At 36.4% G+C, this 27396-nt stretch overlaps 1 long non-coding RNA gene and 1 pseudogene across 2 annotated transcripts in view; one reads left to right on the top strand and one right to left on the bottom strand.

The window, feature by feature from the left end:
• The first annotated feature begins 1933 nt into the window (after positions 1–1933).
• LOC307053301 (claudin domain-containing protein 1-like) lies at positions 1934–2707 on the top strand (annotated as a pseudogene). The gene has a single exon. The product of its transcript is annotated as a claudin domain-containing protein 1-like (transcript).
• A 6466-nt stretch (positions 2708–9173) lies between these two features.
• LOC307053633 overlaps positions 9174–27396 on the bottom strand; it is a 64801-nt gene continuing 46578 nt past the window's right edge. The window contains exons 2-3 of the long non-coding RNA XR_013810916.1: positions 10016–10103; positions 9174–9281 (exon numbers count right to left, since the gene is read on the bottom strand). This is a non-coding gene — a long non-coding RNA (uncharacterized lncRNA). The remainder of the gene's footprint in view (positions 9282–10015; positions 10104–27396) is intronic.

The raw sequence follows: 27396 nt of genomic DNA, 5'->3' as shown, positions 1-27396 counted from the left end.
AAAAATGTGATATTTTCAAACTGTACTATAGGAATGAAAAAGCATTTATTGAGAGAGAAGTGTCAGAAGAACAGTAGGGAAAGGCACCATCATCTCATGGGATTTAGAGATAAAGCAGTGGGAAGGAGAGGCTATTAGTATATACCAATCTTGTAAACAAGACACTGAATGAGGGTACCCTATTGGAAAACTGTCATATTAAATAAGGCAATATATTAGGAGGTAACAAAATCCTGAACTCAAATGTTGGCTATAATCATGGAAAGAAAGGACAATATAAATGAAACACTTAGGAGAATTCATCTATGGACAGGATATCTAAGTAGATGTGTAAGGTTAGAGGAAAGAAGAAGCAAACTTTGTCACCAAGATTTCAAGTTTGTATCTTGGGAATGTTGATTGGGGGTAAAAAAAAAAAAAAAAAGGTTTAAAAAAATTAAAAAGTTTGGGCTTCCCTGGTGGCGCAGTGGTTGAGAGTCCGCCTGCCAGGACACAGGTTCGTGCCTGATCTGGGAAGATCCCACATGCCGCGGAGCAGCTAGGCCTGTGAGCCACGGCCGCTGAGCCTGCGCGTCCAGAGCCTGTGCTCTGCAACGGGAGAGGCCACAGCAGTGAGAGGCCCGCGTAATGCAAAAAAAAAAAAAAAAATTAAAAAGTTTAAGTTTAGATATTGTCAATTGATTTAAATTTTAGATTTTTGAAATTGTGGTGTTAGCCAGTTATCCCTATCTAAAAATGAAGGTTAGCATCCTAGGAATAAGTTAGATCATCAGTAAATAGACTTGGGACTCAATAGAATAGAAATGATCTTGTGATTAAGGAAACACATATGGTCACCAAGAAAATAAATGTAGAGAATAGTGAAGCGAAACAAAGTCAGGACTTTCATTTAATTCCTGAATTTGGCTAGCAGGTAAAGCCAGGGCTTTGAAAGTTAGTAAAAGTGAGTGGAAAAGGAAAGTAAGAGGGAAGAAATAGTGAATTCAGAAATTTAGGAGGTCAATTTTGTTTCTTTTTATGGCTGAGTAATGTTCCATTGTATATACGTGACATATCTTCTTTATCCATTCATCTGTTGATGGACACTTAGGTTGCTTCCATGTCCTGGAATAGTAAATAGTGCTGCAATGAACATTGTGGTACATGTCTCTTTTTGAATTATGGTTTTCTCAGGGTATATGCCCAGTAGTGGGATTGCTGGATCATATGGTAGTTCTATTTGTAGTTTTTTAAGTAACCTCCATACTGTTCTCCATAGTGGCTGTGTCAATTACATTCCCACCAACAGTGCAAGAGGGTTCCCTTTTCTCCACACCCTCCAGCCTTTAAATACTATATGCTAACACATATATATGGAATCTGAAAAAAAAAAAAGGTTCTGATGAACCTAGGGGCAGGACAGGAATAAGGACACAAACGTAGAGAATGGACTTGAGGGCATGGGGAGGGGGAAGGGTAAGCTGGGATGAAGTGAGAGAGAGGCATGGACTTATATACACTACCAAACGTAAAATAGATAGCTAGTGGGAAGCAGCTGCATAGCACAGGGAGGCACCTCAGTGCTTTGCGACCACCTAGAAGGGTGGGATAGGGAGAGTGGGAGGGAGGGAGATGCAAGAGGGAAGAGATATGGGAACATATGTATATGTATAACTGAGTTACTTTGTTATACAGCAGAAACTAACACAACATTGTAAAGCAATTTTACATCAATGAAGATGTTTAAAAAAAATAGAATAGAATAGAATAAAATAAAGAAATTTAGGAGGCAGTCCTGGGCCAGGCCGGGCCGGGGTGAGGGCCAAGGCAGAGGTGCTGGAGTGCAGGGGGCAGGCTCTGCAGGGAAGTGCACCAGAGGGGGCACGGGGAGAGCAGGGTGCTGTGGTTTGAGCTTGAGGGTGAAGCTGGTGAAGCAGGAGGATGGGCCAGCAGTCTGAATGCCAGAATGGATAACCGTTTTGCTACAGCATTTGTAATTGCTTGTGTGCTTAGCCTCACTTCTACCATCTACATGGCAGCCGCAATTGGCACAGACTTCTGGTATGAGTATCGAAGTCCAGTTCAAGAAAATTCCAGTGATTGAACAAAAGCATCTGAAATGACTTTGCTAGTGATGAGGCAGATGAAAAGACTTATAATGATGCACTTTTCCGATATAATGGCACAGTGGGATTGTGGAGACGGTGTATCACTATACCCCAAAATACATACTAGTACAGCCCACCTGAAAGGACAGAGTCATTTGATATGGTCACAAAATGAATGAGTTTCATGCTAAATGAGCAGTTCATGGAGAAATTTGTTGATCCTGGAAACTAGAACGGTGGGATTGATCTTCTTCGGACCTATCTTTGGCATTGCCAGTTCCTTTCACCTTTTGTTAGTCTAGGTTTGATGTGCTCTGAGGCTTTGACTGGACTTTGTGCTTGTATCTACCAAAGCTTGTACCCCCACCATTGCCACAGGCATTCTCCATCTCCTTGTGGGTCTGTGTACCCTGGGCTCAGTGAGTTTCTACGTTCCTGGAACTGAACTACTCCACCAGAAATTAGAGCTGCCTAAGAATGTGTCTGGCGAATTCGGATGGTCCTTTTGCCTGGCTTGCGTTTCAGCTCCCTTACAGTTCATGGCTTCTGCTCTCTTCGTCTGGGCCCCTCACACCAACCAGAAAGAGTACACCTTAATGAAGGCATATCGTGTGGCATGAGTGGGAATCTGCTTGCTTTACAATTGTCACTTTTATGATTTTTTTTACATTAATATTTTCCCTTATCTCCCCCCCAATTGTTTTTAACTTTGTGTGGGGTGTGTGTGTGTGTGTGTGTGTGTGTGTATACCATTTCATCCTGAAAATTCATTTTATTTATTCACACAGATGGTTTCTTAATACTGCTAAAATTTATATGGAACCTGAGTGAGTCCATTTTTCAGACAAACTAATCTAGGTTCAGAGTCCAGACAGAAAAAAATGGGTAGACTCTTGGCACAAATTTGTCAAAGAAAATTGGTAGTAAGGGGTTGACCCAAAGCAAGTTCTGCTGATGTCTGTTGGACTTCTCAGTACAGTAACTGTACGTGTTTAACTGGAAACTCTAGTTTCTTTGGGAAACCTCTTATCATCGTCAAAACTTCTATTCACTTTGCTGTTATAGATAGCCCGTCAGCCAGAGGTATTAGTGTTATTTTCAAGGACTTAGGCTATCTAAAACTAAGGAAATTACCTAAGATCTTTTTCCCTAAATATTGGCATATAGCTTCATCTGAAGCTATATGCTTCAGATGAAATATCGCAGTTGTTTACCTATACTGTGTCTGTTTACAAGAAAGGAAGTGTTTACATGGAATTTTAACTTTGTAACTGCAAGAATTCCAGTTCAGCTAGACAAGAGGATTAACCTTATTTTACTTTTTTTTTTTTTTAACTCTCCTTAATATGTCAATAGGATTTTCAGTATCACCAAACCATTTTGGACTTTTGTTCCTTCCCTCCTCATACACCAGGCTTATTAAAACAGTGCCTTTCTTTTTAACACTACATTGGGGTCCCAGAGTAAAATTCTCCAACTGCCATCTATTTATTTCAGCTAAGTACCATAAAGAAGCTTCTACCATAATGACCCCCTGGAGCTATGAAAACTACCACAAGACCTAAAGCTTTGGCTGGTCATTAACTTCCAACTATGGTCTTTATTTCTTGTGATGAAATGATGTGCCTTTCCTTGCCTAATCCCTTCCTGGTGTGTATCAACATTATTTAATGTCTTCTAACTCAGTCATTATTTTATACATATGTCTATAAACACTGAACTTTAAAAATCTTATTTATTTATTCCATTACTGCAGTACTTGACAGATTTTTAAAAAATGTAACAGTAATTTCTTACAAAATCCTAAATCTTTCTTAAAAAATAAAAAATGAGGAAAAAAAAAAAAGAAATTTAGGAGGCAAATGATGAACACTGGCCAGAAAAATATTTCAAGAAAAACTTCAACCTTGGAAATCAGAATAGAACAAAATAAGTCAACTTTATGGAAGATAAGGCACCAAGGGTAAATTCATTTTCTAAGATTGCTAAAAGAAAATGGAAAGAAAGTGATAAAACAGTTAAGAAGTTTGGGGCAGCAATAATCAGAGAAGTGTGTTTGTATTTTTGTTTATTTTTCTTAGGGGGTTGTTTGTTGCTTATCCCAAGTATATTTTTAGGCAGAGGGAAAGAAAGTAGTTGGAAATGAAAAATTAAAGAAATATATGTAGATAGATAAATAATTCTAAAGGACATATTTGATAAATCAAAGCCCTAGAGAAGACAGAACAATGAGTAGGATTAGAGCACAAGCAGAAGGATCAGCCTTGGTTAAAAAAGATTATTTCTTTCTCAGAGATTGTAAAATGGAAAAGAGGGAGAAGCTATAGAGTGGTTTTAGAAATGAAAAAGATGGATGATGAGTATGGGGAGCCTTGTGGGGAGGCTTGTGGGGAGGCTTAAATTTCTCAGTAAAATGGAGGAGTAATATCATCAGGCCTTTTCTAATCAGTAACATAGTTTCCTTAACTTGGTAAATTCCACTGCCAGCTATAATGTATTGACCACATTTATGCTGCTGGTGCTCTTTAAAATGCCTGGAAACTTTTCTCCTCATTCCTGACAGTATTAATGAAATGATTCCATTACGGCATAAACTAGGCTAATATTCTATTGAATTAATTTATTTAGATTGAGTCTGATTACTTAGGTATCATGATAATCACCCTGGAAACATTTGAATAAAATAACCCAATTAATTTAATAAATTCTTAATTTACTCTTGCATTCCAAATGTAATTAAAAAAATCAGTTTAACCCATTAATATGAACTTAGCAACTTGGTCTGTCAAATGAAGATAAAGCAACAAACAAAAATGTCGCTCATAAGAAGTTTCTCCAGAAACATCATCAAGTCATTAATGTTCACAAATTTTCAAAAAAGGATGCATAATGATAGCATTATTATTTTATATTTGAAGTAATTTTTACTCCCAAGTGAAATTCTGATTTCTTAACAAATTATAAGCAGCTAATTTTGATTCTACTTATGCATTAGTGAATACTACTATGAATTAAATCACTTTCTTTCCCCAAGAGCTATATATATTAAGAACTGCTATCAATAATCTGGTACAAGGATCTTGGCCCTCCTAGTATATTCTCCCAGGAAAATTCAATAGCAGCTGTGTGGTAGAGACATAATAAGATGAAAATACTTATATAGACTTTGGTATAACTGTGACCTTTTCAAACCAGAATCACCCAGGCCAATCTTCATTAGAGCTGAGACCCAACCAAAATAAAGTTCAAGTAACAGAAAGAACACATCCTCTTGACAAGATTGCCTTCAGTATGTTGTAGTCATAATTTGCAAAATGATATGGCAAGCTTTCCTGAACCAAAGAATCATAGGACTACTGATCCCCTGTGATGAAAAATATCACTACTTCAGAAACTGGAAGCTTTCATGAACTGCATTTTGAAAAGCCATATGTATCCCAAAAGCCACAAAGTGTCATTGCTTTCTGGTACTTTAGTAACAAACACTTAAACCTGAAAAATATGGGGAATGGAACACTGGCATTTCTTTTATCTGAGGACTTGATGAGAAAAATGATGCCTGGTAATCCATGAACGGTAACTGATACACAAGGAGTCAGATCTAGAAGCCAGGGGGAAAAGTAGGTGCACATACCTGAGGTCAATGTTGGTGATTTAGTTAGTAAATTAATTCAAAAAAATTAGCCTAAATTGTGTCTTCCTTTTAGGCTAACAATCTTGGCATCATTGCTGTCTTTGGCAGCTGTCATTAACAATCCTGCAAATATATCTCTGCCTCTATTCTCAGAAAAACTCCTCTTCATTCTTGTGGGAGATGTCTTAAAAAGCCCAAACAAGTAGCCATCTAATTAGAATGGGTATCAGAGTCACAAGTATGTTGGATTCTGAATCATCCCTCTGCTATGCTCTAAATCTTGTTGGCAGAGAAGGAAAGAGAGAGCTGTTTCTTCCAATTCATCTCCCTTCTTTATAGCACTCTCACAATTCCCCCAACAAAATGAAAATGAGTCAACTGCATAACCCCATGGCAACAATGTCCAGTCAAAGAGAAAAGTGAATCTTCAAAGAGGACATTAGGAGCAGCCTGGCATACGTGCTCACTTGTTTGCTACTGATTGATGGTGTCATAGGAACTCTCAACCTCTGCCTAGGCCCTTCTTTTATGGAGCTAAGAACCTGAAGATTCAGGAGCATCAAAAAATCAGAAGTGAAAACAAAATCTCCTGCATTTGTGATATATGATACTTCTTCTTAAAATGAAACTAATTCTGCAATAGTTCACGATTTATTTTAAAACAGATGCATATGGCATGCTTAAAGGATAGATATTTGCAGTACATCTGTACTGGATTTTACACACACACACACACACACACACACACACACACACGCTACTGAAAGTCTCAGCTTAGCCAACCCTCTATCATGAAGTTTATTTGATCACTTCTGATTTAGTAACTAGGAACCAGTTGGTACTCACGTGGAATATTTCTTTACGGTCCTCTGGGGAAAATGGATTTATGAAGTTGTTTTCAAATTATATTCATCCTTGCTAGTATTTTGAAAAAGAAAAAGGAGAAAAAAACACACTGGATTATATATATTCTCATATTCTTGTCCAAACAGTTTGTTGCAAGGAGACTACAAGACCACCTTGGGTTATTTTAAACTTCTTTCATTTGTAGCTATGTTTTTGGCCTTCATATGTGTTTATTAAGTGTAATATTATCTGCTTTGTCTGGCTCCTCAAAGCAGCAGCCAGACCATAACAAAGTGAGTGTTGAGAAATACTGTTAACAAGATCAAGATATATACACAAATATTTGCTGCTATCAGCCTTCCTTCACCACAGGAAATTATTTAGGAAAAAGAAGCAGAGTGCCTTGTTCAAAGCAAATCCATGGCCACAAATGCCATCATTATTACTACTTTGCACTCTAATGTCTCTGCCTTGTTTTTTCCATCTTTTCATTCTCCTATAGTGATTTCTTTTGTTCTAACTTTATCTCAAACCCATAGAACCCTGACACCAACTCTCTCTCATGGATGCCTGCTTTTTGGGTCAGTCTTTGTTCCTTCTCACATCTTCTCCTCAATTATATTTTTCCCTACTTTCTTCAGACATAATACTATTTTTTCATTATCTTCATCTTCCTTCTCATCCTGCCCTTGCAACCTACAGAGGTAATTCTTTATATATTTTTTCCTGTAGGGGAGAAATTCAAATGATTTGTATCTAGCTAGAGGGAAAGGAGAGGAGAGAGAGAGAAGAATAGTCCTTCTGAAGTATTTAGTGTCCAACACATGAGACCTGAGCAAACAATATTTGGATCTTCCACTGAGAGATGGAAGCCCAGCCTTTACGTTTGGAAGCTCCCTGGTGTGCACATACCTTCTCCCAGGTCGTCAATTCTAGGTGCTACTGTGAAGGGATTTTGCCTATCAAATTACAATCCCCAGTCAACTGACTTTAAGACAGATTATCAGGTGGGCCTGACCTAATCACATGCACCCTTAGATCTGTGTCTAGAGACATAGGAAATCAGAGACTCAAAGTCGGACACGCTCCTATTGGTCTGGAAAAAAGGAAACACTAGTAAAGAACTGTGCGTGACCTCTAGGAGCCAAGAGGGATCCCTGGCAACATTATTTAAAAATGGGGACATTCCTACAACTACAAGGAACTGAATTCTGCCAACAAGCTTAATGAGCTTGAAAGAGGACATGGAGCCTCAGACGAGAATGACAGTGTGACCAACACTTGGTGGCAGCCTTGATTATAACCGTGTGAAACCCTGAGCAGAGGACCTTAGCTACACCGTGCCCAGATTTTTGACGTAAAGGAACTGTAAGATAATAAATTTGCTTTTCTTTAAGCCACTAAGTTTACAGTAATTTTTACACAGCAATAGAAAATTAATACATAAATAAATTATTTATAAATAAATTGCAAAAAAGCAAGTTTGTCATATATCTGCTGTTGCATGGTTGGGTTCTAATATGCTAAAATTATTTTTAACAAAGAAAAGTTCATGATTCCAAAATAAAAGGGAAAATGTCTCAAAAGCCTTGTTTAATTGCTTACTAATATTTATATCTATAGATACAGCTAATAAAGATGCTGAAATAAATTATTACCGGTATCTTAAATAAAAAATCCAGAATACAGGAAATTATAAGCAACAAACCACTATTATAACATCACAAGTATTCATTGATTTTAAGTTTTGGATACTGAACAAAGGCCTTAGAATCACTTATGTTTTAAAATAACTATTTCTAAGTTCTTTAATGAAGTGCTTCAAAATACTGTAGAAAGGAGAAACTTTGGACTCACCAGAACTCCCTCCCCCTTCTCTTTTCATCCTTAGTGAGGGAGATACATGTCCACGGCGTTGATGACAAGGGACAGAATAACAACATTTGGGGAAGATTCCATTCCTTGAAAGTTTTTTCCAGTGTAGAATCTGTTGTTAACTCTTGCCTCTCCATTGTATGATACATACAATGCCTAATTCCCAATTCCCCCCCTTTTTTCTTCCTAGTAGAAGCCCTTTTAATCCAGAGATTCACAATATATCTAGTCCTCAAGGAGGATTTTGATTTGTTTGTGCCAGTTAGATCATGGCCTTCCTTAGTCTAGAGGTAGACATGTGAATTAAGTTTTCCCAATCAGATTGAAGAAAAGGAATATTTTCTAGGTTTAAGGGAGAAAGCTCCCCTTTCCTCTCCTGCTGGCAGTTAATAAGAATTAATGTTGCTCAGGATGTCACTGGCAGCCATCTTGAAACCATAAGGACAACCAGCCCTAGGAGGTAGCTGAGTACAACAGAGGAGAAAGAAGAAAAGGAGCTGGATCCTTGATTATATTAGGCTTCTCATTACAACACATGGAGCTCATTCTACCTCTGTACTTCCAGTTATATTAGATAATACATTTCTTTGTTGGTTAAACCCCTTGGAGTTGGGGGTTTTCTGTTATCTGCAGCTCAAATATCCTAACAGATAATGTGAGAGATCAATACTCACTGTCAGTATGCTGTTTAAACTTCAGCTGAGCTTAATTCTCAAATGTAAAGCATTTCAAAGGCCTATAAAATTTCATCTCTAGTTTCCCAGGCAACTATCACATGTCACTCATGGATGTTCCGAAGCACACAGGTAATATTCCATCTCATCACCTCAATTTTAAACCTGGAGAAAGACAAATGAAATGGGTGCCAATAAATCCCCAAGGCTGCAGAGATAAAAGAAAAGAATGAAAATCCAGGAGGCAAAGGAAAGTAAACAATCTACTCTGCTATCTAATCTCCCCTTTTCCACTCTTTGTTTTCATTTCTCTTTTTTAATGCTGCCATGAGAGATTCAAAATCAGATATAAATTTTCCTGGAGGCTAAGTCCTTCTTTCTGCATTAGTTTTCTGGACTCACTTGACCCTTGCATATAAGTAACACCACCTCCTGCAGAGAAAAGATTCAACAATTCCAAATTCATAAAGATTCAACAATTCCAAATTCATAATCTAAGACCTTTTGTTCTCTTCTCTCCCACATCATAAGAATAAAAATCAATCTTAGACCTAAATAGGTATAATAGACTTTAACGTAAACATTTAAATACTAATATTCTTTCTCTCTAAATGATTCTCTGATAAGGCTGAATTATATGCAAAATGATGGAAATAAAATTGAAAAATTATTTTTTGTCTAATTTTATAATGTTTTTTCCCATCATAGGCAATAAGTTGGAGATAATTTCAAGCCAGGGTAGGCAGCTTTGTTCATAGTTGCTTTGGAGAGTAACCAAATGAGACTTTCATTCAGGCCACAGAAGAAATCTGAGACATAAAACATTCAGAAAAGCTGAGGACTTCTATGTACCCAAGAACTACTCAGCCAGAAACCCAGAAAGCGAGATCATCCCTCACCTGAACTGCTCATTGGCTCCATACTGGCTTCTTGGCTTCCACTTCTTTCCTGCTATCACCTACTGTCCACACAGTAGCCAGCATGATCCTGTTAATTATGAAATAGAACATCATCTCTGCTCAAAACCTCCAACAACTTTTCATCTCACTCAGAACACGATGGCCATCAGACCTCCATATAATCTGACCTTCTACCACCCTGTCTGACTTTATATTCTGTGCTACTTTCCTTCTCAAAGTCCACCCCATCCACCTTGGCCTCCTTGATGTTAAAAATGCCAAGCATGCTTCCACTCAGTGCCTCTGGACTTACACATCCTCTGCCTATGAAGTTCTTCTCGGAGATATTTCCTTAGCTCACCCACTTTAAGTAGGTTTCTGCTGAAATGTCCCTGTATCTATTCAGATACATTCATTACTCCCTGCCCAACCTATACAAAATAGCACCTTCTATATCACTCTCCATCTCCTCACCCTATTTTCTTAGATTTTTTTTCATAGCATTTGTCATCCCTGAACATATTACATAATTTATTGTCTATCATCCATGACAACATGAGCTCCATGATATCAGGAACTTCCCTTTGTTCATTGCTTATATCCCAGCACTTAGAACCAGTACCTGGCACTTGGTAGAAGCTAAATAAGTATTTCTTAAATACATGAATAAACTTTTATTTCAATAAAAGTTGCCAAGAATATTCACAACATACCTAGATAGAATACTGTTTTAATGAAAGCCATTTTATCATATAATTCTGTATAATGAGATTATTTCTCATTCTTTTGCTTTTAACAAAAAGTTATTTCCTTGGAAACAATCTAAATATTCATCAACAGAGGAATGGATAAAGAAGATGTGGTACATATATACAATGGAATATTATTCAGTCATAAAAAAGAATGAAATAATGCCATTTGCAGCAACATGGATGGACCTAGAGATTATCATACTAAGTGAAGTAAGTCAAAGACAAATATCATATGATATCACTTATATGTGGAATCTAATACAAAAAATGATACAAATGAACTTATTTACAAAACAGAAACAGATTCACAGGTCTCGAAAAAAAACTTACAGTTACCAAAGGGGAAATGTGGTGGGGGAGGTGATAAATTAGGAGATTGGGATTAATATATATGCACTACTATATATAAAATAGAGAAACTGCAAGGACCTACCGTATAGCACAGGGAACTATACTCAATATTCTGTAATAATCTATATGGAAAAATAATCTAATAAAGAATATATATATATATATGATTCACTTTGCTGTACACCTGAAACTAATACAACATTGTAAATCAACTCTACTCCAATAAAAATTAAAAAGCTATTTCTTTTTAAAAGGGAAATATATATTCATTACAGAGAAATATGTATGTGCATGTGTACATATGTATGGAAAAATGTAAAGGAAGGAAAACAATGTAGCTACAATTCCATCCATCAAAGGACAACCACTGTTACAAACTATATAGGAAGAAGCTATTTTCATTTCCTGGGAAACAATTTAAATTAACATTTCATTCCATGGATTGAAACAATTTCAGTTTTTTGGGGTTTTTTTTGTTTTTTTGTTTTTTGTGTGTGGTACGCAGGCCTTTCACTGCTGTGGCCTCTCCCGTTGCGGAGCACAGTCTCTGGACACACAGGCTCAGTGGCCATGGCTCACAGGCCCAGCTGCTCCATGGCATGTGGGATCTTCCCGGACCGGGGCACGAACCTGCGTGCCCTGCATCAGCAGGCGGACTCTCAACCACTGTGCCACCAGGGAAGCCCAACAATTTTAGTTTTTGATAAGAAACAGATTGAGCAAAGCACCATCAAAGACTCACTGACTATTCAGCACAATGTTAGGCTTGATTATTCACAAAGAACACACATTTCAGATTGTCCCAACTGGGAGAAGCCTGGTCTCCCCATCCTAGAACAAATACCAACTTTAGCAGTTTTCTAGGAAGTAGACAAAGAAAACAAACAAATCAACAAAACATCAAAAGGCAAAAACCAAACAATTAAAAATGTCAGTGAACTTCCTCTAGCATTTCATTCAAATACAGTTATAAGTGGAGCAAAACTATATTTACCCTCCCTAATGCCTCTATATTATTAGCAATTAAAATGTCCCTTTGTAAGAAGCTCAAGACCCTACATTCTTTCTTTGAATTATTATCCATGAATCAATTACAATTTGATATTTTATATATATATATATATATATATTATGTACAAAAATTTTTTTAAATAAAATTTACATTAAATCTCTTCTGGCACCGTGGCTGCAGCTTTCAACTTTTACATAATTGACTGTGCTATGACTGCTTGGATGTTCTTCTAAGCTTGTAGCACATATCATTAGCATTTCCATAATGTCAATATTCTAGTTAAATTTTGTCCTTTGAATTCATCTACCTAAATAAGAAAATTCAATTTTGAAATTAATTCATCTCCATTCATGTATCCAGCAAAACAAGTTCAAATTATATATTTTCAAGTTACCTAAGGTTATAATGTTTTTAGAGGTTTGTTTCATTTGAATTTTCAAAATCATATGGCAGATGTGTTCAAATGACATATTTTTGTTGTTGTTGTTGACATTCCCCATTATACATATATCTTAATACTCCCTCTGGAGTCCTCAATAGGACTGCTTAAAATGTTACTGGGAAAAACAAAAAAAGACATGACATGCTGACATGCAAGTCAGTGGCTTAGGAAAGACTATTCCCATACTGAAGATAGTCAGCTTAAACTGGCTCAGCCAAAGTCCCAAAGCTTAAATATTTATAGTGTTCTTTGTCTTTTACCAATTCAGAGATTTTTATTTTCCAAAATTTAATTGCAATCTCCATTTTACTAATAATATTCATTCTTCTTATAGAACAGGAAAACTCAGCAATGCACAGAGGACAGATCGTTTTGATCTAAAACTCATGTCCTAAACTGAAATTTAGCCCCAGTTACTGGGGAAGATATGTCATAAAGCCACTGTCAATAGGATCTGTGCTCTAAAGAGAGAAGCAGGGGCTTTATTTTACTACTAGGAAATGCACTGTTAAATAAATCTATGCTATGTTTTCTTAAATCACAATCTAAGACCATCGAGCAAATGAGTGAGAAATTTAGGTTAAGGCTTGAGCCTCCTTTAAACATTTATCATGACATTACAGGAATACCTTGTTCCTCCAGCTTCCCAAATAGGTGCCACATGGAGAAGCTAATGTCCAAGAGCATCTAAAGTGTAACCATAATGTTGACTCAGAGTATGCATACTCTCATTCATTAAATCTTATGTTTATTGATTGATGCCTACCTTACGTAAAACACTCTTCTAGGGGCAGGGGAACCAAGCAAAGTCCTGTCACTCAAGGAGCTTGTAACCAATCATCTCACAAAATCCGAAGGTTTAACCAATATACATCAGGCTTCTCAGAGTAAAGAGAGAGATGTTTTGGGGGGATTTAATCTCATGATATATCCAGTCTTGTACCATTTAAAAAATTTCCTCAGCATCACCTGGGGGTGCTTATAAAAAGTAGATTCCTTGGCCCGCTTGACACTGAATCAGAATCTATTAGATTACGGCCCAGATATGCACTCCATTGTCAAGAATTGGAAACCAGCAGAAAAGAGAATAAAAGGAATTTCCAAACCTCTCCCTCTCCACTCCTTTGTCAGTCTGAATCCAACCCCTCTGGTGCTTCTCCTCCCTCTAGTTCACAGAGCTGAAAATGTTGTTCAGCTTGATGTAATAATGATAACTATAATCATACAAATTGCATATTCCACTCCCCATGGTGCTGCACAGAGAATTGACGGCCTTGTGCAGGCACGGCAGTCATGTATCAAAGCTGCAGGACCTGTGTAGAATTCAGGAAATGCCAGTGCTCTCCTTCGCTTTATGTTCCATGTAACCTTGCTGTCTCTCGCAGTTGCTGTAGCAGAGAACAGGTAATCCATCAAAAGAGAAACATCATAAACTACCCTTCTGCCCTCCAAAGTACCCTTTTTTCCTCCACCTTCTGATTTCAAAATTGAAGCTGGAAGGAATTTTAAGATAGTGTGGAATGCTTGGGGCTCTCAGAATCCTGGCCCCAGCCTTTTGGTCCTCAGCCTATCCCAACTGAGTCTTTCTTATTAGAGAGATCTCCTCTCCTCTCAAAAGACACTGCATTTTTCCAGAAAGCAGTCACAAATTCCATAGAAATTGGCATTGCGGGCAAGGACGCATTTCTATCAGATTTGTCAAGCAGTCTGGTTCAACTTCCAGTGCCTGACAAGACCTGTGCTCATCTCTGAATGTGCCAGTACTTTTGCACAGTTTCCTCACATGTGGGAGTGTGGAAGTGTGGGAGTATGTATATGTGATCTTTTCTTTATGCTTTTGAAAGAAGAACAATAAAGACCAAAAAGACACAGTAAAAAGGGGGAGGAAAATTTATCATGAAAATTTAATCCACATCCAGTGTTTTTAGCAGTTTGGGAGCAAGTACAAACTCCATTATTTGTGCAGCTATTTCTGTCACCTCCCAGTGACCCTCAGAGCTGGACCCTCCACTGCCCAGGGAGACAGAGTTTTGCAGTTTTTGAAGGCAACGAAGGACCCCTGTCATAAGTTTATTAGGATGTAAAACCCAGCTATTTTACTGGAAGCATTTCCATTTTTTTTTTATGCATACTGAATCTGCTAATGGACTGTCTCATGTTCTTTGCTCTTTTTAATTCAATATTCTGTCACTTTCATTTTCAAGATGTCTCAAAGAAAACCAAATTATTGTGATGTGCTTGACATGCAAGAATCAAAATGGACTTATATCCTAACGTACCTTCAGTTTAGTATTTGTGGACCAAAGGTTGTTTTTATAGGTAATTTCTTAAAATGTATGAAGTGCCCTACTTCCATTGTCACACACATAAGGTCAATGACACCATTTTATATGAACTAAGGAAAATTTCAGTTTATTATGTCAATAAATGTACTAATCAATCTGTTGAGAGAACACTATCTTAGAGTTATTATATGTGGATTCTACACTATATGTAGCTTATATGTAAGGTATACATAGTACTTAAAAATAAACATGGGTACATTTTTCCCCCAATAGAAACTAATCATCACTGCTTTTGAAAGCCACCAAGTGCCTCTCCCAAATAGCAACTCCTTTATTCCACATCGAGGTAGCCCATTCCTTTTTTTTTTTTTTTTTTGATAGCTTTATCACCTATGTCTGTATCCCTAATCAACAGAATTTAATTTTATGTGTTTATTAACTTTTTTATAAGTGAATTTTATAAATTCATTCATTTTGCTGTCTACTCTGTTTACTTAATATAACTTGTGACATTCATCTAGATGATAGAGTTAACTTTATTTTCACTGCTTAATATTATTCCATTGTACAAATATCACACTTTTTTATTTATTCAATTTTTAGTCAGTGGACATTTGAAGTGCCTCCAGTTTTTTTTTATTTTTCACTACTAAAAATAAATTAGTTCTGGGACTTCCCTGGTGGTCTAGTGGCTAAGACTCCACAGTCCCAATGCAGGAGGCCTGGGTTCAATCCCTGGTCAGGGAACTAGATCCCGCATACCACAACTAAAAGATCCTGTGTGCTGCATCTAAGACCCAGCACAGCCGAATAAATAAATTAAATAAATAAATATTAAAAAAATAAATTAGTTATTTTCATCAGATATTGTTAAATGTAAACAAAATCTAGGTTTTAACTTTCTGTTAAATCCACAAAGAAGTAACTACACTGTGCAAGGTTCGTTGTTTGATTCTACTTAGGAAGTAGGCCACAATGTCTCTTTAGCTTTGTTTATTGTTTTCTCCCCTGTTTCTGCAGTTTGAACCTCTCTTCTCATTCCCCACCATTGTACCCACTTTCCACAGAATTTCCAATACACCAAAAACAAAAACAAAAACACAAAGAAAACTTTACTTCACATAGGCAATGAAAACATGCCCTGGAAATCATAAAGAAAATAGTAAGGAAATCTTTCTGTACTCTGTCTCCTGCCTATTATTTCATATTGCGTGTATTAAGGTATGTGTTTTTACTCGAAATATTCATGAAATTTGCTGGTGAATTTCTGTTCAGAAAACTATCTGTGTAAGTTTCTCAGCACCAAGTGTCTACTTCTGATTTATAGCTCCAGCACCTCTCTTGGACATCTGCTGCATCTCCATGTGGCTCATCTACTTGTCCCCTTTGGCTACTGAGCTTTACGGACTGTTTCAGGAAGTTTATTACTACTGCAAGGATGGAGCATACTGCTTTGTCAGTCAGCCTCTCAGTCAGACAATGCTATTACTTGTCTAGTCCCTGCACTACTGACTCTCACAGATGAGGGGGTAATAGGATGCTGTCTAATCTTCTCCAACCACATTTTGCCAGTAAGAAATAGGAAGGAGTCCTCATACCTGGCCATTTCAGATATAGCCCTGCTTAACTGGATCTTTTTTTTTTTTTTTTGTGGTACTTGGGCCTCTCCCATTGCAGAGCACAGGCTCCGGATGCGCAGGCTCAGCGGCCATGGCTCACGGGCCCAGCCGCTCCACGGCATGTGGGATCTTCCAGGACCGGGGCACGAACCCGTGTCCCCTGCATCGACAGGCGGACTCTCAACCACTGCGCCACCAGGGAAGCCCATTACCTGGATCTTAATGGTTCTTAAAGGCTCTGGAATTTGATTACTGGTTACTAATCCTGCCTTCTCCACTAACTATCTGTACATTCTTAATCAAATTAGGTAACCTAATGCTGCCTCAGTTTACTTGTCTGGAAAGTGGGATATAAAACAATACTGCATCAGTTAGTTCTTGCTGTGTAACAAATCACCCCAAAACTTAGCAGCATAAAACAATAATCATTTATTATTTCTCGTGACTCTGTGTGTTGTCTGGGCTGGTCTGATGTTCTGTGCTGGACTTGACTGATATCAACGTGACTTATTCAGGATGTATTCTCAGCTGGCAGGTTAGCTGAGGATTGGCTGGTCTAGGAGAGCTTTAGTTGGGTTATTCAGCTCTGCTGCACATGGTCTCTCAGCCTGGATTAGTCCTCATGCTAATGGCAGGGCTTTAAGAGCATGAGGACATAATTAGCCAAATGTTACTTCGCTAAAGCAATTCACAGGGTTAGCCCAGAGTCAAAATAGATGGAAACTACAAAGTTAAAGCAGAAAAGGAGGCAATACTTGGGTCCATCAATACAATAATTTTACCTAATAATATCAATCTCTAATCAAAAATGTGAGAATTAATCCATGTAAATATCTTGGTATAATGTCAGATACATAATAAAAACTGGTAAAGAACCAGTTATCACCCTACTATCTAGGACGGGAATGCTGTCTTCTTGTCCAAAATATGTTTATTAAATAGAAAGGCAATGACTGCTTTCTTCTGTTCCCGGAACTAAGAAAAAAATTCCTAAAAAAATTATCACTGAAAAAAATGTAGACTCTATTCCCAAGATCCTCTAAATAGGGAGTCAGCAAATACTTTCTATAAAAGGGTGGAGAGTTAATAGTTTAGACTCTGAAGGCCATATGTCTCTGTCACAACTACTCAACTCTACCATTGTACTGAGAAAGCAGCCGTACATAAAAATGTCACCAGATGGGCACAGCGATGTTCCAACAAAACTTTATTTACAAAAACAGGTGATGCATCAGATTTGGCCCAGAAGCCATATGGTTCACTGTTTCCAAATGTAAATGAACAAATGACCTAGCATGTGAAAGCCTGGGAAGCTTATAAAGAACTTAACCAGTTAGTATGATTTATTCCTAGGTTCACTAGTCTTCTATTTTATTTTTTCTGAAGTTTTCAGTATACTATTGAAATGAGAATTATTATGAGGCATATATACTCCAAATATCAAGCAATCAACAGATAAAGCTTGTTATACCAGAATATGGATGTACTGGTGGTTGATATATTGTACAAAGTTTTCATTGTATAGGAAAACCAAAATAGCAAATCGTTTTCAGATTATTTGCCATTAAAAAAGCTCTTAAATAATATAGCTTATTGATGATTGATAGAAGTTTCCTGCCCATATATTCAAAGCATGGCAATATAAATCACATATTTTCATTTGTAAGGAGTAAATGATATTCATATTCTGATGTAATTTATTATTTTGAAGTTGAACACAATGTGACTTTATAAGTGTGAAAGTGCATTAGACTGTGTTATTAATGTTACAAAAGTTGGGTATAGCTATAATTTGGTTCCATAAAAAACAGCAGTAATATATTTTGGATGCTCTAAATTTATAGTGATTTTAAAGCTGTGATAACATAGGTCATCAAAAGACATATATTAATGGAACCATCTAGTAAGAAGTTTACTCTTCCATTTTAATAAGAAGCAGCTTTTGGGCAAAGAATTGTTTTTACTGCCTAGTCCTTCTTCATGGCAAGCTTTGAGTGTAGATTTAGAGAGGGAAAATCACTCAGGAAATATTGAAAATCTACAAACATGTGTTTGGAGAAAATAAAAATCGATCATGGCATTACAACCATTTCTATACATTTTCCATGTATAGAAAAGTTAACTTTTCAGAAAAGTTGTCTTATTAGTTCACTTATATTTGCATTCAATCTCTAAATATCCCTTGCTCGGCAACTCTTATTCACCTTTCCCAATTATATTTATCATAGATCACGTACATTCTCTGGTTTTTGTTTTTTGCTTTTTGGGGTTTTTTTTGGTATTTGAGACCTGTGGTCTTAGAATTAGATTTTTTAAACACTGTTTATTTATTTTTTAACATCTTTATTGGAGTTTAATTGCTTTACAATGGTGTGTTAGTTTTTGCTTTATAACAAAGTGAATCAGCTATACATATACATATATCCCCATATCTCCTCCCTCTTGCATCTGCCTCCCAACCTCCCTGTTCCACCCCTCTAGGTGGTCACAAAGCACCGAGCTGATCTCCCTGTGCTATGCGGCTGCTTCCCACTAGCTATCAATTTAACATTTGGTAGTATATATAAGTCCATGCCATTCTCTCACTTCGTCCCAGCTTACCTTTCCCCCTCCCCGTGTCCTCATGTCCATTCTCTATGACTGAGTCTTTATTCCTGCCCTGCCCCTAGGTCCTTCAGAACTTTTTTTTTTTTATTTTTTTTTTTAGATTCCATGTATATGTGTTAGCATACGGTATTTGTTTTTCTCTTCTGACTTACTTCACTCTGTACGATAGACTCTAGGTCCATCCACCTCACTACAAGTGACCCAGTTTCATTTCTTCTTATGGCTGAGTAATATTCCATTATATATGTGTACCACATCTTCTTTATCCATTCCTCTGTCGATGGACATTTAGGTTGTTTCCATGCCCTGGCTATTGTAAGTAGTGCTGCAATGAGCATTGGGGTACATGTGACTTTTCTGAGTTATGGTTTTCTCAGGGTATATGCCCAGTAGTGGATTGCTGGGTCATGTGGTTGTTCTATTTTTAGTTTTTTAAGGAACCTCATACTGTTCTCCACAGTGGCTATACCAATTTACATTCCCACCAACAAAGCAAGACTGTTCCTTTTTCTCTGCACCCTCTCCAGCATTTATTGTTTGTAGATATTTTGATGATGGCCATTCTGACTGGTGTGAGGTGATACCTCATTGTGGTTTTGATTTGCATTTTTCTAATAATTAGTGATGTTGAGCATCTTTTCATGTGTCTCTTGGCCATCTGTACATCTTCTTTGGTGAAATGTCTACTTAGGTCTTCCACCCATTTTTTGATTGGGTTGTTTGTTTTTTTGATATTGAGTTGCATGAGCTGTTTATATATTTTGGAGATTAATCCTTTGTCCATTTCTTTGTTTGCAAATATTTTCTCCCATTCTGAGGGTTGTCTTTTTGTCTTGTTTATGGTTTCCTTTGCTGTGCAAAAGCTTTTAATTTTAATTAGGTTCCCATTTGTTTATTTTTGTTTGTTTTGTTTTTTCTCTTTTTTTCCATTTGCTTATTTTTGTTTTTATATCCATTACTCTAGAAGGTGGGTCATAAAAGAACTTGCTGTGATTCATGTCAAAGAGTGTTATGCCTAAGTTTTCCTCTAAGAGTTTTATAGTGTCTGGTCTTTCATTTAGGTCTTTAATCCATTTGAAATTTATTTTTGTGTATAGTGTTAGGGAGTGTTCTAATTTCATTCTTTTACATGTAGCTGTCCAGTTTTCTCAGCACTACTTATTGAAGAGGCTGTCTTTTCTCCACTATATATTCTTGCCTCCTTTCTCATAGATTAGGTGACCATAGGTGTGTGGGTTTATCTCTGGGCTTTCTATCCTGTTCCATTGATCTATATTTCTTTTTTTGTGTCAATACCATACTGTCTTGATTACTATAGCTTTGTCGTATAGTCTGAAGTCCAGGAGCCTGATTCCTCCAGCTCTGTTTTTCTTTCTCAAGATTGCTTTGGCTATTCGGGGTCTTTTGCGTTTCCATAAAAACTGTAAATTTTTTTGTTCTAATTCTGTAAAAGAAATGCCATTGGTAATTTGATAGGGATTGCATTGAATCTGTAAATTGCTTTTGGTAGTATAGTCATTTTCACAATATTGATTCTTCCAATCCAGGAGCATGGTATATCTCTCCATCTGTTTGTGTTATGTTTGATTTCTTTCATCAGTGTTTTATAGTTTTCCGAGCACAGGTCTTTTGCCTCCTTAGGTAGGTTTACTCCTAGGTATTTTATTCTTTTTCTTGCAATGGTAACTGGGATTGTTTCCGTACTTTCTCTTTCTGATCTTTCATTGTTAGTGTATAGGAAAACAAGAGATTTCTGTGCATTAATTTTGTATCCTGCCACCTTACCAAATTCATTGATTAGTTCTAGTAGTTTTCTGGTGGATCTTTAGGATTTTCTATGTATTGTATCATGTCATCTGCAAACAGTTACAGTTTTACGTCTTCTTTTCCAATTCGTATTCCTTTTATTTCTTTTTCTTCTCTTATTGCCGGGGCTAGGACTTCCAATACTATTGGAATAATAGTGATGAGAGTGGAATTTTCACCATGTCTACTACACAAATGACTTTAGGTGACTTACCTATTTATTGATTTTCATTTTTTTTATTGAGATATAATTGACATAGACTATTGTGTAAGTTTAAGATGTACAGCATGTTGATTTGATACATTTATATATTGCAATATGATTATCACCAGAGCATTAGCTAACACCTCTATCACATTACCTAATTATCATTTATTTTTCTATCGCTTTTTAAAACAAACCTTTATTAAATATCACGGCACTCAGGCCACTGTGCTTATATAATTATATAGGGTAGGTAGACAGGAAAGGAGAGAGATAATTCTTCCAGGAGTTTGGATACAATGATTACTATATTTGAACACTCAATTTTGTTTTGAACATGGTGGGAATCAAAGCAAAAATGAAACCATAGGGGTTTACATGTTTCTCACTGTAAGATAAAAAGAAATGCAAAGTTCTATGGAATAGACATGTTTTCTTGGAACATATACTAAGGAAAATGTGACTTATTTTTTCAGAAGATTAAAACTTGTCCATCTTTTAACTCTTACTATGTCTTACTAAAAGCCAAGAAAATGTATAAGGACAAGTGGACTGTTAGCTCAGCCAGGAAAGTCTAGATATACCTTCTGGTTATCTAAACTGATACAGGGATAGGACTTGGAAAATAAAATAAGAGAAATGAATGGATAATAGTCCCTAGTGCATTTATCTAGTATCTTATATTTAATTTGTAAATTCTTTCTTATATATTATTGATGAGCACCTTGCCAAATATGGATAAATTATTACCACCGCATGATTATGACAGTCTTCTGTACAACAGAAATCTAGAATTATCTGCTTATAACATAGTAACTTAAAACTATTAAATTTAAATCCATTAAATGTTTAAAAATTTTTTGTACAATGCCAGGCTTTCTTGAAAATAAAGCCACTATGTAAATTTTGCCAGCTAAAGTATCTTCTGTGTTGGAGAAAATATCTTCTCAATAATTTGGGGAAGATTTTTATCATACGTCAATCCTTCAGTTTTATTTTAGGAGTTCCAATAGATGATGATATGCATTTTGTCAGTCATATAAATTTTTTTAGGTATCTGGTATGATTCTAATTAAAATAAAATTCTTTGTACAAAAACGATAAGAATTTCCAGTAAAGTGGGCAGGCAATATAGCAGATTTTTACCACATTGTGAAGGGTCTGAGATTCTGCTTCTCTTTGCTTGTGTCCTTTAGAATAACCAGCCTTTCAGCTGGTCAGTGGTACACAAAGTTTCAGTTGTCAATGAATTTTACAGATCATGCTAGTTGCTGCTTTATTCCCAAGGAAGGAGTCAACAACTCTTAACTTAGCAAGTGTCATGGTGCAGTTGAGCTTGACAACGTCTCAGGAAATGTACTTAAAAGGAGTTGGACTTTCTTATTTTATCCTTATTTAGAGAGGCCATCAGATCGTTATGTGCCATTTCTCATTCCCAGCAGGGCAATGATATTATCCTCAGAGGGTGCTGTGTTGGCATTTCTTGCTCCCACAATTCATTGTATAATTTTTAATGCCTTGTGTCATGAAGGTGGGAATCATATAAGTAATAGGAGTAGGCTAATTTAACCTACTCCTATAATATTGTTCTTCTGCTTGCTAGTAGGCTCCTCTATTTTATATTTTCTTCCTTGCCATTTTTCAATAGTTTTCGTGTTAAATGAGACAATCTCTGCCAAATTAGAGTGAAGAACTTACTCCTTCAGTCTTCACTTATCTTTCCCTTCTATTCAGATCAGCAGCTTACACTTACTGACCACTTAGTAGGGGCCACCCCTGCGTTCTAAGTGCTTTATATACACTAACAGATTGAATCAGAACAACAGTCCTAGGAAGTGAACACTATTAGGATTGTCTTTTCAGAGATGAGGAAAAATAAGTCAGTCAGTTCAAGGTGATACAGCTAGTAAGTGTAGGAGCCAGAAGTCTAACCCAGGCAGCCTAATTTCAGAGTAGGCTCTGAAATCATTAATCTATTCTGCCTCTCAATCGTTCAAGAACCAAGTCAAATATCTGGTTCCACTACTTACTAGTTGTGTGATTTCAGTCAAGTCCTATGAACTAATTAAGCCTCTGTTTCCACATCTCTAAAAAGATGCCTAATACCCTCATCCTCATCAAAGAGTTGTTTGTGGGCATTGGATGGGGACATAAACATAACAACCATTTGTAAAATCAGAGCATGACTATATAGTAAGGAATATATAAGGAAAATAAGAATTTTAAAAATTGCTGTAATGGATGAAGAATAAACTTCATCCCTTCACTTATGAAAGGGGCAAGGGGAGTAATGGGAGAAAAGACAAATATTTACTAAGTATCTGTTCTATGTATGAAATAATAGACTCAAAGGTGGCAAAGCAAAAGATGACTTAGTAAAATTAATAGACCAGTGATTTTACTCTTAGTTTTCTTAAAAAAATATAGTTGAGATTTGACCAATTATGCATATGTGTCAGTATGTAAAAGTAATGGTTAATATTGGAGTGAAATATAAAATTCAAAATTCAAATACACTATCTTGGAAAAGGTGGTAGAAATGGCACTATGGGGTGCCTGGAGCCAGATGTCATCATGCTTGGAGAGCTTTATAGAGTAGACAGTTCTTTAGCAGAGGAATAAGATTAGGTGAGAAAGGAGAGAGAGGGCACTTGGACATAAGAACTGATACGTGGGCTGATTTAAAAGCTTGAATGTATGAAGCTTGTTTACAAGCAAGCCATCCTGGCTGACAAGGATGATGACATTAACGAGAGATGAGAGAGTTAAATGGACAAGGTTCTCCAGAGAATATTTTAAATCTTAGATTTTATGTAATAGAGTGTTAGGTTATTCAAATAGGTTAAGATCTTTTTTTAAAACATCATTTTAAAAGAAAGGCTATTAAAAAATGGAGAAAAAGTGAACAAGACTTGCTTGTGTATATTTGTCTTTGATTAAGAAGAGATGAAAGTGCTCAAATTAGTTTGTAATTTGGCCATGTAAGTAGACATTTCTTAATGGAAAACAAAAATAACGAGGTTAGAGCCTGACTTTATTCAAATGGAAAAAGAGATACAAAGTGACATACTTTGAGCTATTTCTATTTTTAATCTGCATGTGAAATTTCAAAAAATAAGATGAGGTAAGTGACATTCTTAAACCTAGGGGTGACATTTTCTTTTAGAATAGTTGTTAATTGAGGACCAGAGCTATCTCCAAACAATATAATTTCAAATACTTTGCAAAAAAACCCAAAATAAGTGTTTTCATAATTATTAAGGATAATTCCTACATTTCCTACATTTGAAGTATTTGTTTCTTCAAATCATTTCCCTAAATATTATTCATCAAGATTCACATCTTATCTATACCTATAATCTTATCAACATCTATAATCTCATATATAATCTTATAGATCTTATTACAAGATATATTTTATTATTCCCATTTTAAAGAAGAGGAAATTGATGCTCAACAAAACAAGTGATTTATTTGCAGGAAAACAGTATAAGGAGGAACACAATACAACACTATGACTTCAGTCCCTAGTACTCTGACCTCAGAATTCCAGAACACTACACCTGTTTTTCAGTCAGTACCTACATTTGCTGAATTCATAAATTTAACAACTCCTTTAAGGCCCTTGCATTTTTCAATTTCTGGAAGCAAAGTAAATCATTACATAAATAAATATATAAATAAATGTTTAAGGTAGAAACTATATTAAATTTAAGTAGTGAGTGGCATTGGTTGATTTTAAATAAAAACATCATAGCTTGTACTTAGCTACTTTTTTTTTAAACTTTCTTTTCCTCTTATTTACTTAATCTTTATGTTGTTGAGTTGTTTATAAAATAATAATGTTAGAGCTCAAGAGAGAAAAACAAGTTTCATTCCCCCCACCAATAACTTGTAAGTAAAGGAAATACAGATTACTCTCTGATAGTTAAATTAGAAAAATCAATGAACCTAATTAATGAGTTGTCTGGTTCAAAATGGTTTCTGGCTAAGAGCCTTATAAATTTCCATAGAATTATCTATGTAATGATGCAAAGATATAAATTCACAAGACCTAAATATCAAGATGATCATACAATGTATCAGTGGTATGTAAGAGGAATTTCTAGTAAATATAAGTTAGAAGGGACTAGATGAAGGGTGGGAAATGGTTTTACTTCCATGTTTTGCTCCATGAAACATGATATCCTCCAGTTGAAAGAACATGAGGACCCATAGGATGCTTCCCACTAACGTACAGCCTCTTGCTTAGGGAGCTAGGGTCTACTCCAGCAGAAAACTTCATAGTCATTTACTGCCAAATGGCAGTGATTATAACTTTTCATATACTCCCCTATATAGCATGTCAGAAGAATATCTAGTAGGATAAGGAAAAAAATCCCACTAAAAAATGAGTCTTGCTAGATGAAATAGCTACTAAGTATAAAAATGTAGTCAGGAAACATACATACTAACCTGTTCTCAAGCTGTCTGTTTGAGAAGGGTTTTTTTTTTTTTAACATCTTTATTGGAGTATAATTACTTTACAATGGTGTGTTTGTTTCTGCTGTATAACAAAGTGAGTCAGCTATACATATACATATATCCCCATATCCCCTCCCTCTTGCATCTCCCTCCCACCCTCCCTACCCCACCCTCTTTAACCACTACTGAAATATCCACCTCCAAAGTCTGCATTGCAAACACAGGTTTGAATATATTTTCCCTTATTAGAGGAAAAAGTCAATATTCAAAATACCACCAATGAATAAAATGGAAGTTCTGAAGGAAAACTGCACCATGAAAGACAGGGTATATTACTCCTTCAAGTTCAAAACCAACCAACCAATCAACAATTTACTGATATGAATTTTTTCCTGAATTGGCTCATCTACTCCTACTTTGAAAACTTGGGCAAGTAACTTACCATTCTATACCTCAGTTTTCTCACCCATAAAATGGGGATAATTTTTCTACCTGAAGCATTTGCTCTTAGGATTGAAGGTACTAATACACGTGGAGCATGCAGAGCCATCATAAACCCTCAATGCATTCTCCTGCTCCACTGTCCCTCTCCCTCACCCCTTTAGTCTCAACGAAACAACAAATCAGGAAGCTTCTTAAGATATCTCATGTGATACTAACAGATGTAGCCACTCTAAAAGAGAAGCATAAATCTATAAGAAGCTGTGATTCAAAGATAACAGAATAACATGCAAAGGAAAGGAATTAAATGAAATTAGAGTTAGATAAGTAAAAGTTGGAGAATTTTAAAATTGTCTTGGCAGAATTAAAATAATCTAGCAAAATAGTAAACTGAAAAATCGATAATGTGGGAACTGAATTTAACATCAGTTCAATTTATATTATTGAATATGTACTATGGGCCTAGCATTGTACCAAACTCTTGGAATAAACTGGAAAAAACTGGTGAATAAGAGACACCAATCTGCCTTAGGGAAATTCCTTCTTCCCCCCCAACCCCTCTCTCTCTCCCTTTGTCTCTGTCTCTGTCTCTCTCTCTCCCCACTTCCTAATCTAACTACCTAGGTAGAAGTAGAGTGACTGGTTCAGGGATGGGTTCACATTCAACTCAGCAGAGGGAGTTACATGAACTACAAGGAAATATATATTTCTCACTGATGTTGAACCTGAAAAAATATGAGGCTGGACCTACTGTAACCATCTCTTAATCACAAGGAGAGAAGATTTCTGAGCATGAAGCCAGCACAGGATGGAGAGAAAAAAACCCCAAGTTCAATTTAGTATAGTAAAGACTGTAGGTGCACCAGGCAATTCGCTAGGCCCTGGGGACCTGACCTGGTGAGAAAGGCAGCCTGAGGAAGAGGGGCGTGGCCTGGCAGACAGGTTAGTCCACGTCAGCCATTGTTTAGATTACACTAACCAGGACACAGGATTGAGACCAGAAGGAATGGGACCAACAATGATAAGGGGCCCAGGAGGAAGGGGAAAGGTCACTTAAAGCATGGGTAAGCAACCCAGTGACAACATAGTTTTGCTGAAACTGGTCTTACACGTTGTAAAAATGATTCTTCAAAGGATTATGCACTTCTTTCTCCCAATATACTGAGGACAAATTTCCAGCACAATTTCTTTCTGATGTTGTGATTCTGGCTTCATGTAAAGAGAGCCCTCCCTTCCCACTTAGTTTCCCATGTTGCCTAATTTTCCTTTCATTTATCCTGCAAATATTTATTAGGCGCTGCTATAGGCAAGTCAAAACATGCAGGCTTTATAAACAAAGACAGAGAGTCAGAAAACAATTTTCATGCCAAATAGCAAAATATGGTTGAAAAACTTCT

The sequence above is a fragment of the Hyperoodon ampullatus genome, assembly GCF_949752795.1.
Source record: "Hyperoodon ampullatus genome assembly, chromosome: 5".
In the NCBI taxonomy this organism is placed as follows: Eukaryota; Metazoa; Chordata; class Mammalia; order Artiodactyla; family Ziphiidae; genus Hyperoodon; species Hyperoodon ampullatus.
This window is presented reverse-complemented; position numbering and strand designations above follow the sequence as displayed.